The 22941-nt window shown below is 42.8% G+C and overlaps 1 long non-coding RNA gene across 1 annotated transcript; it reads right to left on the bottom strand.

The window, feature by feature from the left end:
* Positions 1-5281: 5281 nt before the first annotated feature.
* Positions 5282-10498, bottom strand: LOC115198506 (uncharacterized). Its single transcript, XR_003879244.1, has 2 exons — positions 9947-10498; positions 5282-6054 (listed from the first exon to the last, which is right to left on the bottom strand). It is a non-coding gene; the product is annotated as an uncharacterized LOC115198506 (long non-coding RNA).
* Between the last annotated feature and the right edge of the window lie 12443 nt (positions 10499-22941).

Raw genomic sequence — 22941 nt, 5'->3', positions numbered from 1 at the left:
GTTCTGAGTGAGCAGCTTCAATTCAATAGATTTGATGTCCTGTTCAAGTGCCTTGATAGTCTCTTTGACTTCAATTCGAGACAGAGCAGTATACTGTTGACAAAATAATCGTATTTGGGCCTTCCCAACCTCCCACCATTGTCTCAAGGACTCAAAATTTCCTTTTGTAACCCTCCATTTTTCCCATACAACAAAAACCTTTCACAAAACATGACATCATGTAACAATTTAACATTAAAATACCAGTAAGATGATGACCTTCGTGGACAGGACAAATGAATATCAATAGTAACAAAATGGTGATCAGAGAAACCCACAGGAGTAATGTCACACCTTCCAACCCTACTACAGTATTGATCAGATACATACAACCTGTCTAACCTTGCTGCACTGACACGACCTTCATTAACTTTTAGCCATGTGTACTGCCTAACTTTTGCATTCCTGACTCTCCACACATCAGAAAGCTCAAACTCAGTTAGTAGACCAGACAGGCAAGTGGCTGACCGCAGGTGAGGTTCTTCAGCGGTGCGATCAACAGTAAAATCCACTGTACAGTTCCAGTCCCCCCTAAAACCATACAACCCTCTTGGTCACACTGTCTTAAAGTTTCCTTTATTTTATCAAAACCAACAACACGCTCTGTACCCTCATTAGGAGCATAAACATAAAAATTAAAAAAAACAACAACCTCCGCCTTGACCAATAAAACCCGACCCTTGACAATCTCTGTTGTAGATACCACAGTCACCCCTAAGCCTGAAGAAAACAAGATTGCCACCCCAGCACTGAAATTTGTACCATGACTGAGTATATGCTGCCCCTCCCACCACATACCCCAGTCAACCTCATTTTCCTCATCACTGTGTCTCCTGTAGAAAAACTACATTAAGCCTTTTCAGTTTTATTACTTCTACTACCCAAGCCCTCTTATTCCTGTCCCTTCCACCATTAATATTGAGAGAACCTACCCTTAGTACCTCCATATAGAAAAGAGAAAGGAAAAGCAGAAGAAACCAAAGAGAAAAAAGAAGACACCCTATGAAGCATGATCAACATCATTGTTTACATTTTCTCTTACCCTGACCACGTTTCCCACCACCTTTTGCTGCTGTGACAGCAGTAACACATTTCCTCAAGCGAAACCGCTTCTTCTCACTTAACTGGTCTAACCCCACCGTCTTCTGTAACATCACAGCTGACCTCACAAACTTATCAACATCAAAATATTCTGCCAATTTGACAGATTTCCCAAAAGTCTGATCCAAAAACGTATTTACCTCCTCTAGATCATAAATTGAGTCGTCACCAGCTGCTATCATACCAATAGAGATATCCATATCCTGCTCCTCCTCAACTGAGGCCACAGACCCCTGACTCGCTTCTAACACATCCCTTTCATCACTCCCCACTTGCAGGCCATCACTCTTACCAGGCATCTCCTCCACTACCTGGGAAACTAGCCCCACCTGAACCCTATTACTCGTAGTGGGCATCTCCTCCACTACCTGGGAGACTAGCTCCACCTGAAACCTATTACTCGTAGTGGGCATCTCCTCCAATACCTAGGAAACTAACCCCACCTGAACCCTATTACTCGTAGTGGGCATCTCCTCCACTACCTGGGAGACTAGCTCCACCTGAAACCTATTACTCGTAGTGGGCATCTCCTCCACTACCTGGGAAACTAACCCCACCTGAACCCTATTACTCGTAGTGGGCATCTCCTCCACTACCTGGGAGACTAGCTCCACCTGAAACCTATTATTCGTAGTGGGCATCTCCTCCACTACCTGGGAGTCTAGCTCCACATGAACCCCTTCCTGAGCCCCGTTACTCATAGTGGGCATCTCCTCCAATACCTGGGAGACTAGCTCCATATGAACCCCCTCCTGTACCCCAACACTCGTACTGGGCACCTCCTCACCAGTCTGAGGAACTGGCTCTTCAGATCTATCCTTGCTTTCTACAACAAAATGTTTCTGCTGCATAACATTTCCCTCTAACACAAGTTGCAACTCCGTGTCCTCAACACGGATAACTTGTTCCTCAGCAGCAGGTGCTTGTGGCTGCTCAACCACTGTCGGCCCACCTCTCCCTACATCAAATGGACCTAGGCGTTATGAGGACCACCTGCGCCCCTCCCTCTGCCTTCTCCCTTTTCGGGCAAGCATGTCGCTTATGACCAACATCCCCACACTCAAAACACCGTTGACTACCCGTACTAGCATAAGCCATATATAATCTATTGTCATACTTGACTTTAAACGCTAACTCCAAAGTCTGCTCCGGTGAGTCCAAAAACATAAACACCTGTCGCCGAAAAGACATAACCTGTTTCAACGCCGGGTGTTTGCAACCCAACGGGACAACCTTAATTGAACTTGCAAACTTCCCAAAGCGCAATAACTTGCGCTCCAATAGCTCATTTGGAATAAACGGCGGTACATTTGAAATCGTTACCCTTGTTGACGGAGAAAAAAAGCGGCGTAACTTGAATAAACATTCCTTTAAGAAGTACGCCGTGCTCAACCATACGATTAACAAGACACTCTTCTTTAAGAAAAACCACCACCGCTTTATTCATCCGTGACGCATAAGCAACATTCTCATATCCTACCTTCTCTCCCACGGCGACCAGAAACTCCTCCACCGTGACAGTAGCTTCAGTAACACACCTAAAGCCATGCCGAAGTGACAGGGACGGCATCCCCATTCGGGGATTGAAGCTTTTCCCACAGTCAACACAGCTAAATGGTTCTCTCCTGTGTGAGTCTGTATATGTTCATTTAGGTGCCCCTTCTGATTGAAGATTTTCCCACAGTCTCCACAGTAAAATGTATTCTTGCTTGTGTGAGTCCGTATATGCATGGTTAGGTTCCCATTCTGATTGAAGCTTTTCCCACATTCACCATAGCTAAATGGTTTCTTTCCTGAGTCCGAATATGATCGGATTTGGAAAAGTGTTCCCCCAATGGTGGGCTGGGATCCAATGGTGGGCTGCTGTCAAGTCCTACAGGGTTGCTGCTTATGGCTGATCAGTGGCTTCTTCCTTGCTGAGCGGCCTTTCAGGTTATGTCGATATAGGACTCGTTTTACTGTGGATATAAATACTTTTGTACCTGTTCCCTCCAGCATCTTCACAAGGTACTTTGCTGTTGTTCTGGCATTGTTTTGATGATCTGGAATGTCACAGGGATTATAGAGACTCTTTAGGTGGGTCACGGTGCCAAAAGGTTGGAAATCCACTAGTTTAGAGTCACTGTCTCTGTTCTCCACAGTCTGGGTTTGGGGAAGAGTCAAGGACCAAAGTGGGTCTTCTTGATCACATTCATTTTTCACAGAGGGAGGAGTGAATGTGGAATCTTTGGAATCAAAGAGCCCTTGAAGTTTCTCCTGTTCCTCTTTAATCTGTGTGGGCTCTGTGTCCTCCTGCCCCAGACTGGGGCTCAAATCCTGCTCACAGTGCTGCTGCTCAGGGGGAACATCTTCAGAGAAAGCAAGAGAGAACTGCAGGGAGTCTGGAGGGAAGGAGAGGATGTCATGCCCTGACCTTAGAGATCCTTTTTATTCTCTATTTTGGTTAGGTCAGGGTGTGACTAGGGTGGGTACTCTAGTTTTGTATTTCTATGTTGGCCTGATATGGTTCCCAATCAGAGGCAGCTGTATCTCGTTGTCTCTGATTGGGGATCATATTTAGGCAGCCTTTTCCCACCTGTTGTTTGTGGGATCTTATTTTGAGTCAGTGCATGTAGCACCTCTGTCGACACGGTTTCTTGGTTGTTTCGTCGTCGTCGTCTGTAAAGTTTCACTATAATAAAATGTGGAACTCAGAGCACGCTGCGCCTTGGTCCTTCTCTACACACAGACGTGACAGAGGAGGAGCAGAGGTTAACTACAGTATACAGCCTTTAGACATGCCTGAGTGCACAATGTAATTTTAAAAGGTTTTGTGACACAGACAATTATTTAATCATATATATGAATTGTTTATTGATTCCTTTCCACTACACATTGGCAACTAAATGCTGAATTGCTGTAAATGCCTTCAGAAAGTCAAAGGTCAAAGTGGAAGAACATTTGTAAAAAAAATATATATTATATATAATAATTATAAAAATTAAACCCTAATATATCTTGATTAGGTAAGTACTCAACCCCCTGATTCAATATATGTTAGAATCACCTTTGGCAGCGATTACAGCTGTGAGTCTTCCTGGGTAAGTCTCTAAGAGCTTTGCACATCTGGATTGTATAATATTTGCACATTATTCTTTGTAAAATTCTTCAAGCTCTGTCAATTTGGTTATTGATCATCGCTAGACAGACATTTTCAAATCTTGCCATAGATGTTCAAGCCGATTTAAGTCAAAACTATAAACAGGCCACTCAGGAACATTCAATGTCGTCTTGGTAATCAACTCCAGTGTATACTTGGTCAAGTGTTTTAGGTAATTGTCCTGCTGAAAGGTGAATTTGTCTCCCAGTGTCTGTTGGAAGACAGACTGAACCAGGTTTCCTAGAAAACACCCTAGTCCTTGCTGATGACAAGCATACCCATAACATGATGCAGCCACCACCATGCTTGAGAATACTCAGTGATGTGTTGGATTTGCCCCAAACATAACGCTTTATATTAAAGACATAAAGTTAATTTCTTTGCCACATTTCTTGCAGTTTCACTTTAGTGGCTTCTTGCAAACAGGATGCATGTTTTGGAATATATATTTTTATTCTGTACAGGCTTCCTTCTTGTAACTCTGTCAAATTGGTTAGTATTGTGGAGTAACTACAATGTTGTTGATCCATCCTCAGTTCTCTCCTATGACAGCCATTAAACTCTGTAACTGTTTTAAAGTCACCATTTGCCCTCATGGTGAAATCCCTGAGCGGTTTCCTTCACCGAGTTAGAAAGGACGCCTGTATCTTTGTAGTGACTGATACACCACCAAAGTGTAATTAATAACTTCACATGCTCGAAGGGATATTCAATGTCTTCTTTTTTTTCTCCTCCATCTACCAATAGGTGGCCTTCTTTGCGAGGCATTGGAAAACCTCTCTGGTCTATGTGGTTGAATCTGTGTTTGAGATTCACTGCTCGACTGTGGGACCTTACAGATAAGTGTGGGGTACAGTTATGAGGTAGTCATTAAAAAAGCATGTTTAACACAATTATTGCACAGAGAATTATTATATGACTTGTTAAGTACACTTTTACTCCTGAACTTATTTAGGCTTTCTATAACAAAGGGGTTGAATACTTATTGACTCAAGACATTTCAGCTTTCCATTTTTTATGAATTAGTAAACATTTCTAAAAACGTAACTCCACTTTGACAGTATCGGCTATTGTGTGTAAGCCAGTGACAAAAAAAATCTAAATTTACTACATTTTAAATTCAGGCTGTAGCACATTAAAATGTGGAAAAAGTAAAGTTTGAAGTCACTGTATAAAGAGAAACAATGGAGATAGCAATGAATAACTAGGCAGGTAGAATAATACGTTTTTTTTAAATTATAAATTGTGATGCAATCTGCCTAAACAGTTTATTAATTGTGTAGAACTATAGCTAGCTATCAACAGATCTAAATGCAAACTTATTCTACATAGTTTTATTTCCGGTGTGATCCTCAGCAGTCTCCGTAGATGATCATTCTCCTCCTGGTACTCCGCTACCGTTTTCTCAACTGCCCTGAAAATCTCCTTTGCAGCAGATGTCGTTAAAAGCTCTTTTAAAAACATACGAAACGACTGTAGTTTAGACATTTTCAGTCGACTGAGAGTTGGGCATTCAGCTAGTATGGCCTTGTGGAGTTGGTCCTCCTGATCACATTCACTTTTCACACAGGGAGGAGCGAATATGGGATCTTTGGCATGAAAGAGCCTTTGAAGCTGCTCTTCCTCCTGACTGGTCCAGAGTTCCCCCTGTTCCTCTTTAATCTGTGTGGTCTCTGGGTCCCCCTGCCCCAGAGAGGGGCAACATTCCTGTTCGCAGTTATTCTGCTCAGGGGGAACCTCCTCTTCAGAGACAGCGAGAAAGAGCTGCAGGAAGTCTGGAGGGAAGGAGAGAGGGAGCAGAGGTTACTTATACAGCCTTATAATCTCTCTTGGAAAAAAGTGTCTAGACAATACTTCCCCATGCTACTACTAGCCTAGCATTCAGTTAACAATAGTTGGGGTTTGTCTAAACCTTGTTGTCTGGCTCTATGACCAGTAAAACAATGTTGCATTTTATTTATTTTTTGTTATCCACCATCTCTACTTTTGTAAGAATTTAGTACTTAAGCAGCAGGTTAGGAGAATTAACGTAGCAGGTTAGGAAAATGACTGTGCATTCGGAAAGTATTCAGACCCCTTGACTTTTTCCACCTTTTGTTACATTACAGCCTTATTCTAAAAAGGATTTAAAAGTTGTTTTTCGATCATCAATATACACACACAGACAATACCCCATAAAAACATGTTTTCTTTTTTAGAAATGTTTACAAATGTATAATTTTTTTTAACTGAAATATCACATTTACATAAGTATTCAGACCCTTTACTCAGTACTTTGTTGATGCACCTTTGGCAGCGGTTACAGTCTCGAGTTTTCTTGGATATGAAGCTACATGCTTGGCAGACCTGTATTTGAGGAGTTTCTCCCATTCTTCTCTGCAGATCATCTCAAGTCAGGTTGAATGTGGAGCGTCGCTGCACAGCTATTTTCAGATCTCTCCAGCGATGTTAGATCAGGTTCAAGTCCGGGCTATGGCTGGGCCACTTAAGGGTATTCAGAGACTTGTCCTGAAGCCACTCCTGTGTGGTCTTGGCAGTGTGCTTAAGGTCGTTGTCCTGTTGGAAGGTGAAACTATGCCCAGTCTGTGGTCCTGAGCACTCCGGAGCAGGTTTTCATCAAGGATCTTTCTGTACTTTGCTCCGTTCATCTCTCCCTCGATCCTGACTAGTATCCCAGTCCCTGCCGCTGAAAAACATCCTCACAGCATGATGCTGCCACCACCATGCTTCACCGTAGAGATGGTGCCAAGTTTCCTCCAGACGTGACACTTGGCATTCAGGCCAAAGAGTTCAATCTTGGTTTCATGAGACCAGAGAATCTTAGGTGCCTTTTGGCAAACTCCAAACAGGCTGTCATGTGGCTTTTTCTAAGGAGTGGCTTCCGTCTGGCCACTATACCATAAAGGCCTGATTGGTGGAGTGCTGCAGAGATGGTTCTCCCATCTCCACAGAGGAACTCTGGAGCTCTGAGTGACCATCGGGTTCTTGGTCACCTCCCTGACCAAGGCCCTTCTCCCCTGATTGCTCAGTTTGGCTGGGCAGACAAAATGGAAGAGTTTTGGTGGTTCGAAACTTCTTTAATTTAACTTCTTATGGCCAGATGGAATGGTAGCGTCCCACCTGGCCGTCCCACCTGGCCAACATCCGGTAAAATTGCAGAGCGCAAAATTTAAACTACAGAATTATAAATATTTAACTTTCATAAAATCACAAGTGTAATACATCAAAATAAAGAGTAACTTCTTGTTAATCCAGCCGCTGTGTCAGATTTAAAAAAGGCTTTACGGTGAAAGCACACCATGCGATTATCTGAGTACAGCGCCCCGCATACAAAAGCATGAAAAAACATATTTCAACCAGGCAGGTGTGCCACGAAAGTCAGAAATAGCGATATAATAAATGCCTTACCTTTGATGATCTTCTTCTAATGGCACTCCAAAAGGTCCCAGATACATCACAAATGGTCCTTTTGTTCGATAATGTCCTTCTTTATATCCATAAAAACTCAGTTTAGCTGGCGCACTTCAGTCAATAATCCACCCAGTTTCCCTCCATCAAATGCATACAAAATGAATCCCAAACGTTACTAATAAACTTTTCCAAACAAGTCAAACAACGTTTATAATCAAACCTTAGGTACCCTAATACGTAAATAAACAATAAAATGTAAGAAGTGAGAATTGTTATTGTCTTTGCCGGAGAAAAATACCAAAGAACGCGCTCTCTTCCACGCCCTTGGAAACACTACAGCCGAAATGGGAGCCACCTAGAAAAACTTCCATTTCTGGCTAATTTTTCCTAAAACCAGCATGGAACTCTTTCTAAAGACTTTTGACATCTAGTGGAGGCCCTAGGAACTGCAATCTGGGACGATTTTGCCTTATAATAAAAGTGACAGCCATTGAAAACAGTGGTAGGCTGAATTTTTTTTGTGGGGGGAGATGGTTTGTCCTCGGGGTTTCGCCTGCAATATCAGTTCTGTTATATTCACAGACATAATTTTAACAGTTTTAGAAACTTTACAGTGTTTTCTATCCAAATCTACCATTACATGCATATCCTAGCTACTGGGCCTGAGTAACAGGCGGTTTACTTTGGGCACACTTTTCATCCGGATGTGAAAATACTGCCCCCTACCCAAGAGAGGTTAAGAATAATGGAGGCCACTGAGTTCTTGGGGACCTGCAATGCTGCAAAAATGTTTAAGTACCCTAACCCAGATCTGTGCCTTGACAGAATTCCGTCAACCTCATGGCTTGGTTTTTGCTCTGACAAGCACTGTCAGCTTTGGGACCTTAAATAGACAGGTGTGTGCCTTTCCAAATCATCTCCAATCAATTGAATTTACCACAGGTGGACTCCAATTAAGTTGAAGAAAAACCTTAAGGATGATCAATGGAAACAGGATGCACCTGAGCTCAATTTCAAGTCTCATTGCAAAGGGTCTGAATACTTATGTAAATAAGGTATTTCGTTTTTTTATTTTTATAAATTAGCAAACATGTCTAAAAATCTGCTTTCGCTTCGTCATTATGGGGTATTGTGTGTAGATGAGGGATAATAAAAATCAATTTTAGAATAAGGCTGTAGCGTAACAAAATGTGGAAAAAGTCAAGGGGTGTGAATACTTTCCAAATGCACTGTAACAATGCAAGTTTCATTTAACAGTAAAATAAGAAAAATTCATTTAAAAATGTAAGCTGTGAATGCCTGAAATCTATTATCTTGCTGTGGTTAACCAAGTTATGCTGCTACTGTTTGACTGTGACATGCAGACACGACTGCATGAAAAACCTATCTTTTCAATTGGCAATAAATATTAATTAATTTCCCTGATATATGCTATCATGTGCATATATCAGTACATTCATCTCTTAATTTGATATAAAGTATGATCATTTATCTGAAAAGGTACAAAAAATATCTTATTTTATTTTTATTATCTGAGGGTTTCCTAAAGTATTTTTGCAGCTGTGAACATTTTGGGAACTTACACAACTGTCAATAAAACATTGGTTTGGCTTAGAATAAAAACTGATATAACAACCAGATGAATTGGTTGAAACATTAAAACAGAATAACTTTATTTATTTATTATTATTTGAATCCAAAGATGGAAGTGGGCTTAATGGGTACATGGGCTTAATAATAGGTGCAGGACTCGTGATTGGTCAGATGCTCCTAGCTAGCTCAGCACTGGCCAGTCGGGTTCGTTGCATGCTCTCTCAAGCGTATAAGTATTAGCCGGGCCTGGTCAGTGTTTTTCTTGTCTGATGATGTGGGTGGATGTGTGCATGGGATGCGTTATCAAATTATGTTGTGCTGTTGTTATCATTGTAGTATGTGCTAGAGTAGCAGTATTCTATGTAGTTCTCAGTCCTGTTATTATTAGATGCATGATTAGTTCATGGGCAAAGTGTGGGGTGCATATGGGGACAGTCTGATTGGCTGAAGCCCCGAGCTGGAGGTGATCGAAATCTCTAACAGGAGGGGAGAGCTGGACTGCTTTCAAACTCAAAAGTAGACAGCCCTTGGCCCTAAACTCTCAGCCCTTGAATGACGTTTTACATCGTCACATCCGATTGTACCTTATTTTTTATTACCAATGTAGAAAAGTCTGTATACATACAACAAGTAGACAATGTTAACATATGCTAGGGTGAGTACCTTAAATGTCCCTTTCCCAAGCGAGGGAGAGTGACGATCAGAGACGCAACATCCTTGGTGGAAATCTTGAAGTTGAGCTTAAAAACAACCAACCTAAAGCTATTAATGTACCTCATAAGCTAACGTAGCTAGCTAGCACTCCTGTCAGGTAGCTAGCTACAGTTACCCAGTAGCAAGCTAGATTCATAATTTTTTCTGACATGCAGAAAATGCAGTCTTTTATATTAGATTTGACACTTCACGGCCAACGGAGTTTGACATGTGAGTAGAGTTTGCATTGAATTGTGGGTCATATCAACCCCGCAAGTGACCAAAGTTTTCACTTCACCCTCAAGCTAAATCGAGGGCCGATGGGGCAACGTATGTGAATTGGACCTCCACTTAAGATGGTAATGAAACTGCATCCAGTTTCGACGGGGATTCCCCCGAGGGAAAGTGGCTTGTGCAAGGGCTTCCGGGTTAAAAATGACGTGTTTTGGACTGCAGGACTAGACTACCAGGCTCCAGCCAGACATAAACAACATACACGCTGTACATTTGTTCCACAGCGCCCTCGGGAGGGGGATTCTGTTACAATATGCCTTTAAGTTGCAAAATATGAGAATAATTTGGCATATTGTAACAGAATCATAAATGCCATTCATAATATGTGTTAGTGCATATACAGTACCAGTCAAATGTTTGGACACACCTACAGTACTCATTCAAGGGTTTTTCTTTATTTTTACTATTTTCTACATTGTAGAACAATAGTGAAGACATCAAAACTATGAAATAACACATATGGAATCATGTAGTAAACAAAGTGTTAAATCAAAATATATTTGAGTAGCCACCTTTTGCCTTGATGACAGCTTTGCATACTCTGCATTCTCTCAATCAGCTTCATAAGGTAGTCACCTGGAATGCATTTCAATTAACAGGTGTGCCTTGTTAAAAGTTCATTTGTGGAATTGATTTCCTTAATGCGTTTGAGCCAATCAGTTGTCTTGTGACAAGGTAGAGGTGGTATACCGAAGATAGCCCCATTTGGTAAAAGACCAAGTCCATATTATGGCAAGAACAGCTCAAATAAGCAAAGAGAAACGACTGTCCATCATTACTTTAAGACATGAAGGTCAGTTAATGCGAAAAATGTCAAGAACTTTGAAAGTTTCTTCAAGTGCAGTTGCAAAAACCATGAAGCGCTATGATGAAACTGGCTCTCATGAGGACTGCCACAGGAAGACCCAGAGTTACCTCTGCTGCAGAGGATACGTTCATTAGAGTTACCAGCCTCAAAATACAGCACAAATAAATGCTTCACAGAGTTCAAGTAACAGACACATCAACATCAACAGTTCAGAGGAGTCTGCGTGAATCAGGCCTTCATTGTCGAATAGATGCAACAAAAAAAAAACACAAATAAAGAACACCAATAAGAAGAGACTTGCTTTGGCCCAAAAATACAAGCAATGGACATTAGACTGGTGGAAATCTGTCCTTTGGTCCGATAGGTCAAAATTTGAGATTTTTGGTTCCAAACGCCGTGTCTTTGTGAGACGCAGAGTAGGTGAGCGGATGATTTCTGCATGTGTGGTTCCCACCGTGAAACATGGAGGTGGTGGTGTGATGGTGCTTTCCTGGTGACACTCTGTGATTTATTTAGAATTCAAGGCACACTTAACCAGCATGGCTACCACAGCATTCTGCAGCGATACACCATCCCATCTGGTTCGCACTTAGTGGGACTATCATTTGTTTTTCCACAGGACAATGACCCAACATACCTCCAGGCTGTGTAAGGGTTATTTGACCAAGAAGGAGAGTGATGCATCAGATGACCTGGCCTCCACAATCACCCAACCTCAACCCAATTGAGATGGTTTGGGATAAGTGTGACTGCAGAGTGAAAGAAAAGCAGCCAACAAGTGTTCAGCATATGTGGGAACTCCTTCAAGACTGTTGGAAAAGCATTCCAGGTGAAGCTGGTTGAGAATGCCAAGAGTGTGCAAAGCTATCATCAAGGCAAAGGGTGACTACTATGAAGAATCTAAAATATAACATATTTTGATTTGTTTAACACTTTTGGTTACTACGTGATTTGAAATGTGTTATTTCATAGTTTTGATGTCTTCACTATTATTCTACAATGTAGAAAATAGTAAAAATAAAGAACCCTTGAATGAGTAGGTGTGTCCAAACATTTGACTGGTACTGTATGCGTTTTCTATTTTTATTTTTATTGAACCTTTATTTAACTAGGCAAATCAGTTAAGAACAAATTCTTATTTACACTGACGGCCTACCCAAAGGCAAAAGGCCTCCTGCGGGGACGGACGCAGGGATTACAAATAAAAATGTATTAAATAAAAATATAGGACAAAACACACATCACGACAAGAGACAATAACACTACATAAAGAGAGACCTAAGACAACAACATAGCATGGCAGCAACACACATCCTATGAACGCAAAGAGCTTCTAGATATCAGGACAGCGATTACTCACCCCATACTCACCCTCATCCCCGTAATTTGCAGAAGCAAGAGACGCAGGTATCATGGATGAAGATCCGTGTGCCTTGTTATGAGCCGAAGCCGAGAGGGTAATCTACCTTTACCATCGGTCCTATGAGCCAACGTACAATCAATCGATAATAAAATAGACTAAATATGATCACGTATATCCTACCAATGGGACATTAAAAACTGTCATATCTTATGTATCACCGAGTTTTGGCTGAAAGACGACATGAATAACATACAGCTGGTGGGTTTGAAGCTTTTCCGGAGGATAGAACAGCGGACTCTGGTAAGACAAGGGGTGATAGTCTATGTATATTTGTAAACAGCTGGTGTTAGAAATCTAAGGAAGTCTCGAGGTTTTGCTCGCCTGAGGTAACGTATCTCACAATAAGCTGTAGACCACACTATAAACCAAGAGAGTTTTCATCTGTATTTTTCGTAGCTGTCTACAGTCGTGGCCAAAAGTTTTGAGAATGACACAACTATACATTTTCACAAAGTCTGCTGCTTCAGTTTGTATGATGGCAATTTGCATATTCTCCAGAATGTTATGAAGAGTGATCAGATGAATTGCAATTAATTGCAAAGTCCCTCTTTGCCATGCAAATGAACTGAATCCCCCAAAAACATTTCCACTGCATTTCAGCCCTGCCACAAACGGACCAGCTGACATCATGTCAGTGATTCTCTTGTTAACACAGGTGTGAGCGTTGATGAGGACAAGGCTGGAGATCACTCTGTCATGCTGATTGAGTTCGAATAACAGACTGGAAGCTTTAAAAGGAGGGCGGTGCTTAGAATCATTGTTCTTCCTCTGTCAACCATGGTTACCTGCAAGGAAACATGTGCCGTCATCATTGCTTAGCACAAAAAGGCAAGGATATTGCTGCCAGTAAGATTGCACCTAAATCAACCATTTATCGGATCATCAAGAACTTCAAGGAGAGCGGTTGAATTGTTGTGAAGAAGGCTTCAGGGTGACCAAGAAAGTCCAGCAAGCGCCAGGACCCGTCTCCTAAAGTTGATTCAGCTGCGGGATCGGGGCACCACCAGTACAGAGCTTGCTCAGGAATGGCAGCAGGCAGGTGTGAGTGCATCTGCACGCACATTGAGGTGAAGACTTTTGGAGGGTGGCCTGGTATCAAGAAGGGCAGCAAAGAAGCCACTTCTCTCCAGGAAAAACATCAGAGACAGACTGATATTCTGCAAAAGGTACAGGGATTGGACTGCTGAGGACTGGGGTAAAGTAATTTTCTCTGATGAATTCCCTTTCCGATTGTTTGGGGCATCCGGAAAAAAGCTTGTCCGGAGAAGACAAGGTGAGCACTACCATCAGTCCTGTGTCATGCCAACAGTAAAGCATCCTGAGACCATGCATGTGTGGGGTTGCTTCTCAGCCAAGGGAGTGGGCTCACTCACAATTTTGCCTAAGAACACAGCCATGAATAAGGAATGGTACCAACACATCCTCCAAGAGCAACTTCTCCCAACTATCCAGGAACAGTTTCGTGACGAACAATGCCTTTTCCAGCATGATGGAGCATCTTGCCATAAGGCAAAAGTGATAACTAAGTGGCTCAGGGAACAAAACATCGATATTTTGGGTCCATGGCCCAGACCTTAATCCCATTGAGAACTTGTGGTCAATACTTAAGATGCGGGTGGACAAACAAAAACCCACAAATTCTGACAAACTCCAAGCATTGATTATACAAGAATGGGCTGCCATCAGTCAGGATATGGCCCAGAAGTTAATTGACAGCATGCCGGGGCGGATTGCAGAGGTCTTGAAAAAGAAGGGTCAACAATGCAAAAATGTAGGTCTTTGCATCAATTTCATGTAATTGTCAATAAAAGCCTTTGACATGTATGAAATGCTTGTAATTATACTTCAGTATTCCATAGTAACATCTGACAAAAATATCTCAAGACACTGAAGCAGAAAACTTTGTGGAAATTAATATTTGTGTCATTCTCAAAATGTTGGCCACCACAAACCGATGCTGGCAGTAAAACCACACTCAATGAGCTGGCCATAAGTAAACAGGAAAACACTCGCCCAGAGGCGGCGCTCTTAGTGGCTGGGGACTTTAATGCAGAAAAACTCAAATCCGTTTTACCTCATTTCTACCAGCATGTTAAATGTGCAACCAGAGGGGGAAAAAAACTGTAGACCACCTTTACTCCACACACAAAGAAGTGTACCACGCTCTCCCTCGCCCTCCATTTGGCAAATCTGACCATAATTATATCCTCCTGATTCCCACTTACAAACAAAAACTAAAGCATGAAGCACCAGTGAATCGGTCAATAAGAAAGTGGTCAGATGAAGCACAGACTGGAATATGTTCCGGGATTCTTCCGATGGCATTGATGAGTACACAGTCACTGGCTTCATCAATAAGTGCATTGATGATGTTGTCCCCACAGTGACCGTACGTACATACCCCAACCAGAAGCCATGGATTACTGGCAACATCCGTACTGAGCTAATGGGTAGAGCTGCCGCTTTCAAGGAGTGTAAACTCTAACCCGATAGCTTTTAAGAAATCTCCCTATGACCATCAAACAGGCAAAGCATCAATATAGGACTAAGATTGAACTACACTGGTTCAGACGCTCTTCGGATGTGGTAGGGCTTGCAAACTATTACAGACTACAAAGTGAAGCACAGCTGCGAGCTGCCCAGTGACATGAGCCTACCAGACGAGCTAAATTACTTCTATGCTCGATTCGAGGAGAGTAACACTGAAGCATGCATGAAAGCATCAGCTGTTCCGGATGACTGTGTGATCACTCTCTCCGTAGCCGATGTGAGTAAGACCTTTAAACAGGCCAACATTCACAAGATCGCAAGACCAGACCGATTACCAGGACGTGTACTCCGAGCAGGCGCTGACCAACTGGCAAGTGTCTACACTGACATTTTCAACCTCTCCCTATCTGAGTCTGTAATACCAACATGTTTCAAGCAGACCACCATAGTCCCTGTGCCCAAGAAAACAAAGGTAACCTGCCTAAATGACTACTGACCCATAGCACTCACGTCTGTAGCCATGAAGTGCTTTGAAAGGCTGGTCATGGCTCACATCAACACCATCAACCCAGAAACCCTAGACCCACTCCAATTTGCATCCCACCCAAACAGATCCACAGATGATGCAATCTCTATTGCACTCCACACTGCCCTTTCACACCTGGACAAAAATAACACATATGCGAGAATGTTATTCATTGACTACAGCTCAGCGTTCAACAACATAGTGCCCTCAAAGCTCATCACTAAGCAAAGGACCCTGGGACTAAACACCCCCTCTGCAACTGAATCCTGGACTTCCTGACGGGCCGCCCCCAGGTGGTAAGGGTAGGTAACAACACATTTGCCATGCTGATCCTCAACACGGGGCCCCTCAGGGGTGTGTGCTCAGTCCCCTACTGTATTCCCTGCTCTCTCACGACTGCATGGCCAGGCACGACTCCAACACCATCATTAAGTTTGTCGATGACACAACAGTGGTAGGCCTGATCACCGACAACGACGAGACAGCCTATAGGGAGGAGGTCAGAGACCTGGCCGTGTGGTGCCAGGACACCAACCTCTCCCTCAATGTGATCAAGACAAAATGACTGTGGACAACAGGAAAAGGAACACCTTTCTCATCAACGGGGCTGCAGTGGTGCAGGTTGAGAGCTTCAAGTTCCTTGGTGTCCACATCACCAACAAACTAACATGGTCCAAGCACACCAAGACAGTCGTGAAGAGGAAACGACAAAATCTATTCCCCCTAAGGAGACTGAAAAGATTTGGCATGGGTCCTCAGATCCTCAAAAGGTTCTACAGCTGCACCATCGAGAGCATCCTGACTGGTTGCATCACCGCCTGGTATGGCAACTGCTCGGCCTCCGACCGCAAGGCACTACAGAGGGTAGTGCGTATGGCCCAGTACATCACTGGGGCCATGCTTCCTGCCATCCAGGACCTCTATACCAGGCGGTGTCAGAGGAAGGCCCTAAAAATAGTCAAAAACTCCAGCCACCCTAGTCATAGACTGTTGTCTCTGCTACCGCACGGCAAGCGGTACCGGAGCGCCAAGTCTAGTTCCAAAATGCTTCTAAACAGCTTCTACCCCTAAGCCATAAGACTCCTGAACATCTAATCAAATGGCTACCCAGACTATTTTCATTGCCCCCCCCCCTCTTTTATGCTGCTGATACTTTCTGTTTATTATCTATGCATAGTTACTTTAATAACTCTACCTTCATGTACATATTACCTCGACTAACCGGTGCCCCCGCACATTGACTCTGTACCGGTACACCCCTGTGTATAGCCTCACTATTTTTATTTTACTGGTGCTCTTTTATTGTTACTTTTATTGCTTTTTTTCTAAAAACTACATTGTTGGTTAAGGGCTTGTAAGTAAGCATGTCAATGTAAGGTCTACACCGGTTGTATTCAGCGCATGTGACATAAAAATAGATTTGAAACATTATTGGTCACAGAACAGCACAAAGGGAATGAAGGTAGAGACAACAATACATCATGCAAAGCAGCCACAACTGTCAGTAAGAGTGTCCATGATTGAATCTTTGAATGAAGAGATTGAGATAAAACTGTCCAGTTTGAGTGTTTGTTGCAGCTGGTTCCAGTCACTAGCTGCAAGCGAACTGAAAAGATGAGTGTTTAAAGATGCACTATGTAGAAATCAGTGGAGGCTGCTGAGGGGAGCACAGCTCATAATAATGTCTGGAACGGAGCATATGGAATGGCATCAAACACCTGGAAACCATGTGTTTGATACTATTCCACTCCAGCCATGACCATGAGCCCGTGTTCTCCAATTTAGATGCCACCAAACTCCTGTGGTAGAAATCGAACCGCCATTTCCTGGTTGCAAAAATTCTAATAGTTTGCCTAATTTCAGTTCATGTGACAAAACAAGCAAGATTAATGTAGAGAATCATTGTACCACCTAAACTGCAGTAAAATATATTTTTCATAACCCAAAAATTTTTATCGGCTGTTTAAAGCTGGTGTACAAAACCGAAAGTAATAGACACAAAAAGTAAACTAAAGAACGGAATAGAAATAGCATTGAAATAGCACAAATACCGCTTCTTAGACTTGCTTTCAATGAGAATGACAGATCTATAAACACACATTTCTATGTGAATTTGGTCAGGTCGCCCAAAAACGTACATTATGCAGCATTAATACACTATCCAGATAAGAAAGTGTCTGATCACGGAACATCCATAGAATTCTAGAAAAATACCACTGTTAACTAAAACAGCTGTATCTCATTCACTGTAAAAGGTTTTACTATTCTGATTTCAGATTTTCAATCCTTACTGTCACGATCGTCGAAATGAGTGGACCAAGGCGCAGCGTGAGTTGAGTTCCACATACTTTATTACAAAGTGAAACTTAACAAAAACAACAAAGAAATCAACGAACGTCCAGTACAGAGAGCACTAAGGCACTAACTGAAAACAATATCCCACAACACAGGTGGGAACAATGGGCAACTTAAGTATGATCCCCAATTAGAGACAACGATAATCAGCTGCCTCTAATTGGGAACCATACAAATACCAACATAGAAATAGAAACGCTAGAAACCCCCCTAGTCACGCTCTGACCTATACAACCCAGAGGGCTCTCTATGGTTAGGGCGTGACAGTAGTACCCCCCCCCCCCCCCCCAAAGGTGCGGACTCCGACCGCAAAAACCTGAACCTAGATGGGGAGGGTTAGGCTGGGCAACTAGCGTCGGTGTCAGCTCCGGTGCGGGATGTAGCCTCCGCTCGGACCGCGGATCTGGCCCTGAAGCCGGGCTGAACACCGTGCCCAGACTGAGCACCGGAGCAGAGGAAGGCTCCGGCCATAGAGCAGGACTGGACGCCATGCCTGGACTGGGCACCAGCACAGAGGAAGGCTCCGGCCATGGAGCAGGACTGGACGCCGTGCCTGGACTGGGCACCGGCGCAGAGGAAGGCTCCGGCCATGGAGCGGGACTGGACGCCGTGCCTGGACTGAGCACAGGCACAGATGAAGGCTCTGGCCATGGAGCGGGACTGGACGCCGTGCCTGGACTGGGCACCGGCGCAGAGGAAGGCTCTGGCCATGGAGCGGGACTGGACGCCGTGCCTCCAGTATTTCAGAAAAAGGCCAGCCTCATGGGCATATCACGCACAACAGTGTCTAAGGTTGGCAGAGAATAGCGCAACAAAGAAAAACATTCAGTCAGTGGCAGTCCAGTGGGAGAAAACAGCTTGTTGATGAGAATTCGGAAGAGAATGGCAAGAATTGTGCAAGTTAACAGGCGGGCCACAAACAGGAAAATGATGGCTCAGTACAACAGTGGTGTAAAGAACGTCATCTCGGAACGCACAACTCATCGGTCCTTGTCACGGATGGGCTATTGCAGCAGACGACCAGACCGGGTATCACTCCTATCAGCTAAAACCAAGAATGAGCGGCTCCAGTGGGCACGCGATCACCCACCAACCACTGGCGTACCAGACACCCCCGCAAGGCAGGGTGATCCCACGAGCTCTTGGGCCCATGCGCCTGTCAAGACGTCTGTATTTTTTATTGATTTAATAAATAATAAATAATTTGACAGCAACCCAACAAAAAGTCATTCATAAACCTTCTTAATTTTCATATGTATTGGAAGTGTTTGTTTCTTGGCCTTCAGGAATGTGACTGTAAAAGTGAAGAAGAAAAAAAATATCAGTGAACAAATGCACTGGTCAAGGCTACGACGGTGCCAGTGCAGAGTGAAGCTTACTCAGGCAGTGTTGTGTTCGAGATCACCTAAAGCGAGACCGATTCAAGACCAAGACCGGAGCAAATCGAGTCCGAGTTAAGACCGGAGAGGGGGAGAGACAGAGTCAAGACCATGTCCAATTCAAGACCACGATGGTAATTTTGTCAAATCATCACCATAATAAGAGTTAAAAATGTCCAGTATTTCTGTGTTCATATTTCAGAAAAACATATAGGTTCTTTAGACATTCAAAATAGTGAAAAAATGCATTCTGAGGCAAAAGAGCCACTATACAAATTATAATTGATTTTCAATAATGTTCTGATTTTATCTCGTCAGCTTTTGTTGGAAAGGGTTAACATTGAAGAGAAAAAAAATATCCAATCAAGATTTTTCTTTGCTGGTCTCTGGGGGCATAAATATAGCTAGCTAAGTCAGCCATTGGCTAGGGGCCATCAGATGCTAGATAAAGGCATCTGCCAATTCAACAGTATTAGTCGAAGATTTTGGAGTGACAGTGAAATCAACCAATCACATTTTGACTTAATGGGTGGGACCGTTTTTTACAAAAACTTATGGAAACTTCTACCTTCTTGAAGGCCAACAGGTCACTGTGCAATAGCGAGCAGTAGTTTTCCCATGGTCTAGCTAGCTAGCTTTTGTTGTCGGCTAGTTTGCAGCAGCTGCAGCAGGTGTTATCAAAGAGAAATTAATTTCCTACCCTACCAGCTAACGTCATTCTTCTGTGAGCTGCTCCATGCCAAAGCCAGTTGAGAGCTGCACTCTTGCTGCCTGCAGATGATATTCCGCTGTGTGCATCACGCATGTGAATATATTTCACTTGCTTTGCGATTGTGTAGGCTACTTTGTGCATGATTTCTTTATTGTACTACTACATTCATGATAAATCGTATACTTCCACTACACTAATTTAATACGCATCAGTAGGGATTAAGAACTAAGTATATCCTAACGCAATGCCCACTGAAAAAAAGTGGGTATACGGCTTATTCCAGCGTTTACCCTCCACTACACCATTGGCCCTTTGTGTTTTATAAAAAGTGCACTCTCCTACATGAGTGTGCTAGTAATACAGTTGCTGTCATTTCATAATCACGAACATGTCACACACTGAAGGCCTTTAGGTTCGCCACGGCGCAAACATGTCTATAATAGACAATAAGGCTGTTAAGATACTGTATTAATGTTTCAAGAAAGGAGTGTATATACACTGCGCAAAAAAATAAAGGGAACACTAAAATAACACATCCTAGATCTGAATGAATGAAATAAATAATCTTATTAAATACTTTTTTCTTTACATAGTTGAATGTGCTGACAACAAAATCACACAAAAATAAATCAATGGAAATCCAATTTATCAACCCATGGAGGTCTGGATTTGGAGTCACACTCAAAATTAAAGTGGAAAACCACACTACAGGCTGATCCAACTTTGATGTAATGTCCTTAAAACAAGTCAAAATGAGGCTCAGTAGTGTGTGTGGCCTCCACGTGCCTGTATGACCTCGCTACAACGCCTGGGCATGCTCCTGATGAGGTGGCGGATTACTCCGCTGGTCTCGGGAAGAAATGACGAGTCCTCACTGCCCGAGACCGAGTACAAATGTATCTGACACAGAGACATAGGTGATCTCGAGACCGGACTACTGTACTCAGGTGTTCAAAAACGCATATCAGGCCGGGAGCCTAATGCTGTTTAGGTAGTTCTTTATGAGTTTTAGTTGAGAAAACGATCTTTCCGCAGAAGCGACAGTTACAGGGATGGTAAAAACAGCAGTGGTGTAAAGTACTTAAGTAGTACTTTAAAGTATTTTTACTTAAGTCGTTTTTTGGGGTATCTGTACTTTACTTAACTATTATTTTTTTGGCCAACTTTTACTTCACTACAATCCTAAAGAAAATAATGTACTTTTTACTCCATATATTTTCCCTGACACCTACTCTTACATTTTGTCTGGAAAATAGTCCAATTCACACTTACAAAGAGAACATCCCTGGTCAACCCTACTGCCTCTGATCTGGCGGACTCACTAAACACAAATGCTTTGTTTGTAAATGTGTTGAAGTGTGCCTCTGGCTGTCCTTCAATAAAAATGTTAAAGTAAAATAAATTGTGCCCTCTGGTTTGCTTAATATAAGGAATTTCAAATGGTTTCTACTTTTACTTTTGGTACTTAAGTACATTTGAACAATTCCATTTACATTTGATACTTAAGTATATTTAAAACCAAATACTTTTAGACTTTTACTGAAGTAGTATTTTACTAGGTGACTTTCACTTTTACTTACTTTTCCTCAAGTATGACAATTGAGTACTTTTTCCACCACTGAAAAACAGCTTGATAGCGGTAGCAACATCAGGGAAACTGGGCAGAAGGGAGTTACAGCAGTTCTGTAACATCTTTAATTGAGCCACTCATCCTCCTTAATTGCTGGTCTCAACACGTTATGGAAAGAGATTAGGTGTATATGAAGCTCTGGGGACAGGTCGTCTGGATACTGGACAGCCAATAAATTGGCAGATGCAAACAGATTATCACCTTCAGCAGACAACAGTTCTTAAGGGCTTGAACAAAAAAAGCTGTTTGCGATTTAGTACATACTGGTGAACCGGCATTTGAGTTGTGTAGTTGCAATATCAACAGTCCCTCATCTTTGGTACACTATATACAAACGTATGTGGACACCCCTTTGAATTAGTGGAGTCAGCTATACAGGTGTATAAAATTGAGCACACAGCCATGCAATCTCCATAGACAAACATTGGCAGTAGAATGGCCTTACTAAGTCCGTTCAACTGTATGTGCCCAGGAGAACCCTACCTGTCCCAATGCATAGTGCCAACTGTAAAGTTTGGCGGAGGAGGAATAATGTTCTGGAGCTGTTTTTCATGGTTCGGGCTAGGCCCCTTAGTTCCATTGAAGGGAAATCATAACGCTTCAGCATGAAATGACATTCTAGACGATTCTGTGCTTACAACTTTGTGGCAACAGTTAGGGGAAGGCCCTTTCCTGTTTCAGTATGACAATGGCCCCGTGCACAAAGTGAGGTCCATAATGGTTTGTCGAGATCGGTGTGGGAGAATTTGACTGGGCTGCACTGAGCCCTGACCTCAACCCCATCAAACACCTTTGGGATGAATTGGGGTGCCGACTGCGAGCCAGGCCTAATCGCCCAACATCAGTGCCGGACCTCACTAATGCTCTTGTGGCTGAATGAAAGCAAGTCCTCACAGCAATGTTCCAACATCTAGTGGAAAGCCTTTCCAGAAGAGTGGAGGCTGTTATAGCAGCAAAGGGCGGACCAACTCCATATTAATGACCATGATTTTGGAATGAGATGTTCAACAAGCTGGTGTCCACATACTTTTGGTCATATAGTGTGTATACCCATTGATTCTTGAAGAAGGCAACTTATAAATGCCTCATGAGCTCAGTTCAACAGTCACCACATCAGATCACAAAACATCAGAACCTAAAATGCTAAGCTTGTTTTACTCCATTGTTTGTAAACAATGTAATTGCAAACAAACACTATATAGCCTCAAAAGATGGTTCAAAATATAATTTTGATCTCATGAGTGGCCAGTCCTTCCATCCATAGATCTGTCTGAATTTGAGTGTTTTTACATTTCTTTCTCCCTCAGCTGTTTACCGAAAGTGGCGGGGTGTCCACTTTGTTGTTGTT

This window comes from Salmo trutta, chromosome 8 (assembly GCF_901001165.1).
Source record: "Salmo trutta chromosome 8, fSalTru1.1, whole genome shotgun sequence".
NCBI lineage: Eukaryota > Metazoa > Chordata > Actinopteri > Salmoniformes > Salmonidae > Salmo > Salmo trutta.
The sequence above is the reverse complement of the archived record's forward strand: the minus strand, read 5'-3'. Positions and strand labels throughout refer to the sequence as shown.